We start from the raw sequence: 9,810 nt of genomic DNA, 5'->3' as shown, positions 1-9,810 counted from the left end.
AGATGCATAAAAGATTGAATTTTAATTCAAAAGTGTCATTTTCATTTAAAATGAATTTATGCATAGGAAGATGCATAAAAGATTGATTTTACTTCGGAAGTATTAATCTCCTTAAATAGAATTTATGGATAAGTAAATGTGTAAAGAAATCTTATATCAAATATAAGAATTCTCTTGTATTCTATAAATAGATATGAGATGTGATAGGATGTGATAAGAGGTGTATAAGAGGTGATAAGAGGTGATAAGATGAATTAAGATGTGATAAGATGTGTATGGGATGAGGTAAGAAGTGTATGTGATAGGATAAGATGTATATGGGTTGTGATAGGGCAAGAATGGATGTGATGTAAAAGATTAGATGTGAAGGCATATGGGGTTATATGAATGGGAATGTGGAAATGGATGTATGTATATGGATGTGTGGATGTGGAGATGGGAGTATGGATGTATGAATGTGAAAATAGATGTATACATGAAGATGTATATGCATAGATGTGAATGTGGATGTAGATGTGGATGTATAGATGTGAATGGGAATGTGGATGTGAATGTGGATGTAGATGTGGATGTATAGATGTGAATGGGAATGTGGATATGGATGTATGGGTGTGAATGTGGATGTATGGATGTGAATGTGGATGTAGATGTGGATGTATAGATGTGAATGGGAATGTGGATGTGAATGTGGATGTAGATGTGGATGAATAGATGTGAATGGGAATGTGGATGTGGATGTATGTATGTATGTATGTGGATGTAGATGTGGATGTATAGATGTGAATGGGAATGTGGATGTGGATGTATGTGAATGTGGATGTAGATGTGGATGTATAGATGTGAATGGGAATGTGGATGTGGATGTATGTATGTATGTGGATGTGGATGTATGAATGAGGACGTGATAATGCATGTATGCATGTGGATGTGGATATGGATGTGTATGTATGAATGCGGATATGGATGTGGATATGGATGTGTATGTATGAATGTGGATATGGGATGTGGATGTATAAATGAGGATGTGAAAATGGAGATAAGCATGTAGATGTGGATGTATGGATGTGAATGTGGATGTGGATGTGGATGTATGGATGTGGATATGGATGTGAATATATGATATGTGATGTGAAGGAATCTGAAGTGAAGAGATGGAAAAGGAGGTGATTGGATGAGTACACATATACATGGAATGTGGAATAAGTAATATGGATTAATGAGGGATAATGTGGAAAAATGAGAGTTAATATAGAAACTGTATTTGTAAACTGTTTGTAAATGCTGTTTGTAAATGGCTGTTTTATGTCAAGAATGCTGGGGAAGCATTTTGACCGTCTTGTGATTAAGGTCGTGGAGACCTAACTGATAAAGTTGCAACTGCTGACGGAGAGTCAATGGAGGACGTCTCGCGTAGCAAGGTCGGCCGAGGTCTTGACCAGCCTCGGTTCGATTAAAATGGTGAGCTTTGGGTACGGTGGATGAGGGACCAAGGAAGCGGCCTATGAGTGAAGCGCTAGGTCACCTGCGAAGGATCCTAGAGGGTGCTGACCATACGGTGCTCGGGCTCTGGGTCGCCCAGGATACCCACGCGTGCGTCGAGGAAGATATTGGAACAAGGAGTAAGAGTTGTTTTGTGAAACCGGGCATGGATCTGGTTGACTGACCTTGCTGGTCCTCAACGGATGAGCCCATGGCTCTTTATATGGATCTGTTGGTTGATCTTGCTGATCTTCAACGAGAGTCCATCTTGATTTTTATAAGTGATTATATTGCCGAGTATTATGGGCTAGGAACTATTGAAAAGGCCCCTGTGTGGACAGGTGGTGAGCGTTCTAGTTGCCAATGATGCCATAGATACTCTGATGAAGGAATGATGGGAAATTATGAATCAACTGGATAAATTGGAAGATTGTGATCAGTGGTACTATGGTTTCATTAAAGGATTGTTTTAAAGTTAGCTGATGCTAAGAAAAAGGCAATTTTCATATTGGGTGTGTAAGTGGTGTGGCTAGTTTTATGTTTGCATGAACTTCCGGCTAGGGGGCCTTGGAACTCTTTTCCTTGGTACCCGGGACAAAACCTAACCAAATTCCAAATTGGATCCCATCACTACAGTGGTTGGGCGGTTGGCTAACCCATGGGATCGGATGGGGTTAGGCTGGACTGATGGATCCGTAAATCGAGATTTAATTTCTATTATTACGATAGATGAAGTAAATCCCGGACAGAAATTGTTCTATGGATAGGAATCAACGGCTGTGCCTCTTGATGGGGAAAAAAGCGTTGATCCCAATGATCCAAGTGCAAGTTTCTTCCTTGATTTGACCAAGTACCGTTAAAGGTGCAGTCAGATCAGTTGATCTGTGTGATCTTGACTGTGTTAGAGTAAGAGTTATCCTGGTGGAATCGCCCATGCTTTCCGGGTAAAGGAAGTTTTGTCGGGTTCGGTTTTGGAAAAATCGACGGATTAGTCTCTTGTCCGGATATCCGTGGACGAGGCCCCGAGTGTGGGTCCCTGCCCCGCGCATGAAGTGCTACTTCCGCTGCTAGTACCCCGAATCTGTTGCACGGTGGGAACAGGGATCTCACAGTTGGTATCAGAGCGTTTGGTTAATAAAGATCAATTGAGAAGAGAAATAGGTCAGAAATTTATCAAGAAACACAAAAAGGTTGTAATTGTGTGACATAGTTCATAAAATTTGATATTCAAACTGAAATTCGTAATTTGGTAATTGGGTCTTCAGATGGAAGTACCGCAATTATATAGAATCCCTGACTTGCTTGAGGCCTAGACATGATGGTATTTACCTTATAATTCCAAGGGCCGTGACTATCCGTATATACCGAGAGTATAACTGCAGCTCTTTACTGACAGTATATACGAGTAAATCTAAGACTTGAAATTATAAGCATTAATGCTATCCAGATGATGAATTTGAATGTGGTTGATATGATTTTTAATTCTGTTTGGGAACTGATGAATTGATTGGGATTCTGATTGAAAAATGATGATTTTTGAAATTTAGTTGAAATATAATAACCTGAGCAAAACCGCAATGAGGATGAATGGGACGAGTCCCTGTAATGATAAATGATGATAATGATTTCAGCAAATCACTATGAGATTAGTGGATTGTGCTGTCAAAGTGCTACTGTTAACACTTGACTCGGTATATCAAGTTAAGGGATGACAAATTGAAAACTTGCTTGACTGAAATTCCCGTGGAGGAATGTTCAGAAAGAAAAATTTTCGATCTGATGGACCATTATCGTGTTAAAGATATGAATGATATGATCTGAAATGAATTTATTTAATGATGAGTTCTATATAAGGGATATTTATCCCCGTATTCTGTTGGGTTGACCAGAATATAAGGAACCCTAGAATAAATTGGATCTTAAGAAAAAGAGTTGTCCTCTACTTGGCGAGATGAGGACATCTCGCACTTTTTTAAGTGGGGTAGAATGTAAGATTCCTCCCCAGCCTTCGAGGTATACAGGAGTAAGAATCTCCCTTTTTGATCTTATAATTAGTCCCTCTCTAAAATAAAAGAAAGATTCTGTTTAAAAAAAAGGAAGACCCTTTTCCTAGAATACTTCTCAGGAGTCACGCTGTTTTAAGGATTCAGAACAATGAGTTCAGAAGTGAAAATCGGTGTTTTGGATACCAAGGTTTTGGTTTTCATTCGAGTACGGCCCAAAAGAAGTTCTTTATCTCTTGGGGAGTATAAGAACTTATCCCCCAGATATTGTGAGCCTTATATCTGAATTCAATGAAAGTAGGTGACTTAGCCTACAAGCTTCTTTTACCTTCTCATCTCAAAGTTCTTAATGTATTTCATAGAAATATGTGCCAAACCCAAATCAAGGAAAGACAATAAAAGTTCAGTGACAAGATACCGTTGGCTTCTAGGTTACGCTAACTCCTTCCTTTATATAAGTCGTAACTTTTTACCTATCGCTCACAGCAGTAATCTTACTTCCATCGATCTCCTCTCTTTCTTAATCTCCTTCATGGCTTGGCAACAAGAACTAGTTTTATCCATAATGATTCCTCACCTTCAAGACGCAAGTGAGTCTGTGAAGAAGGATTTTATAGAACAGTATGAGCGCTCACTTTTCCCTCACTTGGGAACTTCTGTAGCGCAGACCAAATGGCGGACCTATCAAGACATAACTAGGGTAACACCCTGGGGTCAGCAACATTTTCGTAATAATGTCCGCTTGGCCATGGTTATTGAAGCTTTGGGTTTGGGTCCCCGATACTACTGTGTCATGAGATCAAGGCATCCTGGGTTTTCTGAGCGGGTCTTCTTACTGGCGTGTTTTCTTCCTCATGAGAAGATATGCCTTTACCCCGTTTTTGGCTTGCCTCTCAGAGGTCCTTTTGTTAGAACACCTCATACCACTGAGATAGGCGCAGCAATAACCCACAGAATCATTCCCATAGATGAGTTACCTTATACTTGTGCAGCTTGTGAGGACTGCTTTTGTGACCATATGATGGACGGGCTTATGGAAGTGTAAAGAGTTCCTCTATCTTTACTGTATAAGTTCCGAGAATGAATAAAGTTTAAATCTTGTTCGTATTTTGAATCTTGCTCTCTTTAAGACTTATCTTGGTGGTTAATCTTGATTAAAATTTTTCTCTAAGTCTCATATTCGTGCATCTTGCGAAATTATCCCAGTTTGCGAGATGAGGACATCTCGCATTTTTTTAAGTGGGGTAGAATGTAAGATTCCTCCCCCACCCCCTTTTTGATGTCTAGTATCTTTCCCTGTAATCAATCCCTCTTCAGAAATATAAAGACCTTGTTTCTATCTGTTTTAGCCTAGAGAGAGAAAAATATTCTAGAGAGAGAATATTCAGATTTTGAATATTTTTGGATAGAAAAAATATCTCTTCTAATTCAGATGAGTTCCCCTGAAACAGAAATTCAAAAAGAATTTTCCAATGTGCAATTGGAATTAATTGAAAATAACTATAAAGAACCTTAGCCTAAGGGTCTAGATTTTCAGAAATCTTTAGACTATGGTCCAATTAAGGTTCCTATGGACCAATAGCATCAATCCATGTGTAGGGAGGAGATAAATCCAACTTGTAAAAAGAAAATACCCAAAAATGAGTAAATGCTCACATGAGGTGAAGAGTTGAAAATGTACAAGGTTTATTAGTAAAAAAACTATGAGCAATATTAAAAGTATGACATATGTAAGGAAGAGGAGTTCTTTAAAGGAGGTGCATATTTCACATAAGATGAAGAGTTGAAAATGTACAAGGTTTATTAGTAAAAAATTATGAGCAATATTAAAAGTATGACATATGTAAGGAAGAGGAGTTCTTTAAAGGAGGTGCATATTTCACATAAGATGAAGAGTTGAAAATGTACAAGGTTTATTAATAAAAAATTATGAGCAATATTAAAAGTATGACATATGTAAGGAAGGGGAGTTCTTTAAAGGAGGTGCATATTTCACATAAGATGAAGAGTTGAAAATGTACAAGGTTTATTAGTAAAAAAAACTATGAGCAATATTAAAAATATGACATATGTAAGGAAGGGGAATTCTTTAAAGGAGGTGCATATTTCACATGCTTGAATGAGTTTTAAACTCATAAAAATTGAGATATTTCATCTCTCCTCTCTCCTCATTCAAGTCTAGTTCCAAAAAGTTAGCTTAACTGACCTAAAAATGGTCAAATATTGACCAAACTGATTTAGAAAATTCTAGAATCAGTTTGTTTGGTTAGGAGCTCAATTTTTCCTATAAATAGAAGCCTCACCCTTGTTGAAAAATATATAGTGTTTATGCATCGTTACTCTACTCCACCTAAGCCAAGAACTGTGAATTCATTTAATAATTCACTAGTTTTTGGAGCTTCCCTCTTTCTTCAATCCCCATTAGTGGCTCCATCAACATACTTAACCAATTGATTGGTTGGGGGCCTCTACCGTGAACAAAGAATCAAGCAACTTTGTAAGGTAATTAGTGAATATTGCTCTTTTCTATAATTTCTCAATGTTTCTCTCTTCTCAACCCCTCTCAAGCTTGAGAAGCTTAACTGGTATGGTTTTTTAAATGCTATTGAAGTTAATTGGTGAATAGTAGTGAAGAGTTACATAATTTAATAAATGCTATTGAAGTTAATTTTCATTTATGTTTAAATTCTAATGGTTTTTATGTAATTTCTCTCTCTCACTCAAGAAATGGTCATACTCATGACCCATTCTCAATCCAAAAGAAGCTTTTCATAAAGCTTTTCCTTAATCCAAGATTAAGCTATGCTTGAGGCCAAATTAATGGTTTTTTTTCTATGCTTTTAGTTTATGCATATTGATGATTCAATCCATTATGGATTAATGATCCCAATTAGAGATCATTTTAATTATTTCCTTAATGATAAGCTTTATCCCTTAGAAAAATTGAGATTTATCAGTCATAGCAGCGGAGCTATGGCAAATTTTTTATAAAAATTATGCATAAAATAATTTCATTCAAAGCATAAAAAGAGGACTTCCTACCATATTCTAGGAATTATCATCCTAGACTAATTGAAAGAATTTCATTATAATCATAGAGAAATGGAATTTTTATATTATGCATAAAGAATAAGTTTTTATATCAAAAGTGTTACTTTTATCATTTTTATTTACTTGCATAGAAGTATGCATAATGGATAAATTTTTATATCAAAAGTGTTACTTTTATCATTTTTATTTCATGCATAGAAGTATGCATAATGCTTAAATTTTTATATCAAAAGTGTTACTTTTATTATTTTTATTTTCATGCATAGAAGTATGCATAATGGATAAATTTTTATATCAAAAGTGTTATTTTTATTATTTTTATTTTCATGCATAGAAGTATGCATAAAGGATAAATTTTTATATCAAAAGTGTTACTTTTATCATTTTTATTTCATGCATAGAAGTATACATAATGGATAAATTTTTATATCAAAAGTGTTACTTTTATCAAATTTGAATTTCATGCATAGAGGTATGCATAAAAAGTTGATTATTTTATTGTAAGGGTGTTACTTTTATCATATTGGATTTCATGCATAGAGGTATGCATAAAAGACATTCTTTTTATACTAAAAGTGTGATTTTCCTCATAAATGGATTTTATGCATAACTTAGATGCATAAGAGAAATTCTTTTATTCTAAAAGTGTAATTCCTACTAAATTGAATTTATGCATAAGAAGATGCATAAAAAAATTAATTTTTAATTCAAAAAGTGTCATTCTCATCTAAATTGAATTTATGCATAGGAAGATGCATAAAAGATTGAATTTTAATTCAAAAGTGTCATTTTCATTTAAAATGAATTTATGCATAGGAAGATGCATAAAAGATTGATTTTACTTCGGAAGTATTAATCTCCTTAAATAGAATTTATGGATAAGTAAATGTGTAAAGAAATCTTATATCAAATATAAGAATTCTCTTGTATTCTATAAATAGATATGAGATGTGATAGGATGTGATAAGAGGTGTATAAGAGGTGATAAGAGGTGATAAGATGAATTAAGATGTGATAAGATGTGTATGGGATGAGGTAAGAAGTGTATGTGATAGGATAAGATGTATATGGGTTGTGATAGGGCAAGAATGGATGTGATGTAAAAGATTAGATGTGAAGGCATATGGGGTTATATGAATGGGAATGTGGAAATGGATGTATGTATATGGATGTGTGGATGTGGAGATGGGAGTATGGATGTATGAATGTGAAAATAGATGTATACATGAAGATGTATATGCATAGATGTGAATGTGGATGTAGATGTGGATGTATAGATGTGAATGGGAATGTGGATGTGAATGTGGATGTAGATGTGGATGTATAGATGTGAATGGGAATGTGGATATGGATGTATGGGTGTGAATGTGGATGTATGGATGTGAATGTGGATGTAGATGTGGATGTATAGATGTGAATGGGAATGTGGATGTGAATGTGGATGTAGATGTGGATGAATAGATGTGAATGGGAATGTGGATGTGGATGTATGTATGTATGTATGTGGATGTAGATGTGGATGTATAGATGTGAATGGGAATGTGGATGTGGATGTATGTGAATGTGGATGTAGATGTGGATGTATAGATGTGAATGGGAATGTGGATGTGGATGTATGTATGTATGTGGATGTGGATGTATGAATGAGGACGTGATAATGCATGTATGCATGTGGATGTGGATATGGATGTGTATGTATGAATGCGGATATGGATGTGGATATGGATGTGTATGTATGAATGTGGATATGGGATGTGGATGTATAAATGAGGATGTGAAAATGGAGATAAGCATGTAGATGTGGATGTATGGATGTGAATGTGGATGTGGATGTGGATGTATGGATGTGGATATGGATGTGAATATATGATATGTGATGTGAAGGAATCTGAAGTGAAGAGATGGAAAAGGAGGTGATTGGATGAGTACACATATACATGGAATGTGGAATAAGTAATATGGATTAATGAGGGATAATGTGGAAAAATGAGAGTTAATATAGAAACTGTATTTGTAAACTGTTTGTAAATGCTGTTTGTAAATGGCTGTTTTATGTCAAGAATGCTGGGGAAGCATTTTGACCGTCTTGTGATTAAGGTCGTGGAGACCTAACTGATAAAGTTGCAACTGCTGACGGAGAGTCAATGGAGGACGTCTCGCGTAGCAAGGTCGGCCGAGGTCTTGACCAGCCTCGGTTCGATTAAAATAGTGAGCTTCCGGTACGGTGGATGAGGGACCAAGGAAGCGGCCTATGAGTGAAGCGCTAGGTCACCTGCGAAGGATCCTAGAGGGTGCTGACCATACGGTGCTCGGGCTCTGGGTCGCCCAGGATACCCACGCGTGCGTCGAGGAAGATATTGGAACAAGGAGTAAGAGTTGTTTTGTGAAACCGGGCATGGATCTGGTTGACTGACCTTGCTGGTCCTCAACGGATGAGCCCATGGCTCTTTATATGGATCTGTTGGTTGATCTTGCTGATCTTCAACGAGAGTCCATCTTGATTTTTATAAGTGATTATATTGCCGAGTATTATGGGCTAGGAACTATTGAAAAGGCCCCTGTGTGGACAGGTGGTGAGCGTTCTAGTTGCCAATGATGCCATAGATACTCTGATGAAGGAATGATGGGAAATTATGAATCAACTGGATAAATTGGAAGATTGTGATCAGTGGTACTATGGTTTCATTAAAGGATTGTTTTAAAGTTAGCTGATGCTAAGAAAAAGGCAATTTTCATATTGGGTGTGTAAGTGGTGTGGCTAGTTTTATGTTTGCATGAACTTCCGGCTAGGGGGCCTTGGAACTCTTTTCCTTGGTACCCGGGACAAAACCTAACCAAATTCCAAATTGGATCCCATCACTACAGTGGTTGGGCGGTTGGCTAACCCATGGGATCGGATGGGGTTAGGCTGGACTGATGGATCCGTAAATCGAGATTTAATTTCTATTATTACGATAGATGAAGTAAATCCCGGACAGAAATTGTTCTATGGATAGGAATCAACGGCTGTGCCTCTTGATGGGGAAAAAAGCGTTGATCCCAATGATCCAAGTGCAAGTTTCTTCCTTGATTTGACCAAGTACCGTTAAAGGTGCAGTCAGATCAGTTGATCTGTGTGATCTTGACTGTGTTAGAGTAAGAGTTATCCTGGTGGAATCGCCCATGCTTTCCGGGTAAAGGAAGTTTTGTCGGGTTCGGTTTTGGAAAAATCGACGGATTAGTCTCTTGTCCGGATATCCGTGGACGAGGCCCCGAGTGTGGGTCCCTGCCCCGCGCA

This window comes from Cibotium barometz, chromosome 19, assembly GCF_041138505.1.
Source record: "Cibotium barometz isolate CiBa-2024 chromosome 19, ASM4113850v1, whole genome shotgun sequence".
Taxonomy (NCBI): Eukaryota; Viridiplantae; Streptophyta; class Polypodiopsida; order Cyatheales; family Cibotiaceae; genus Cibotium; species Cibotium barometz.
The sequence above is the reverse complement of the archived record's forward strand: the minus strand, read 5'-3'. Positions refer to the sequence as shown.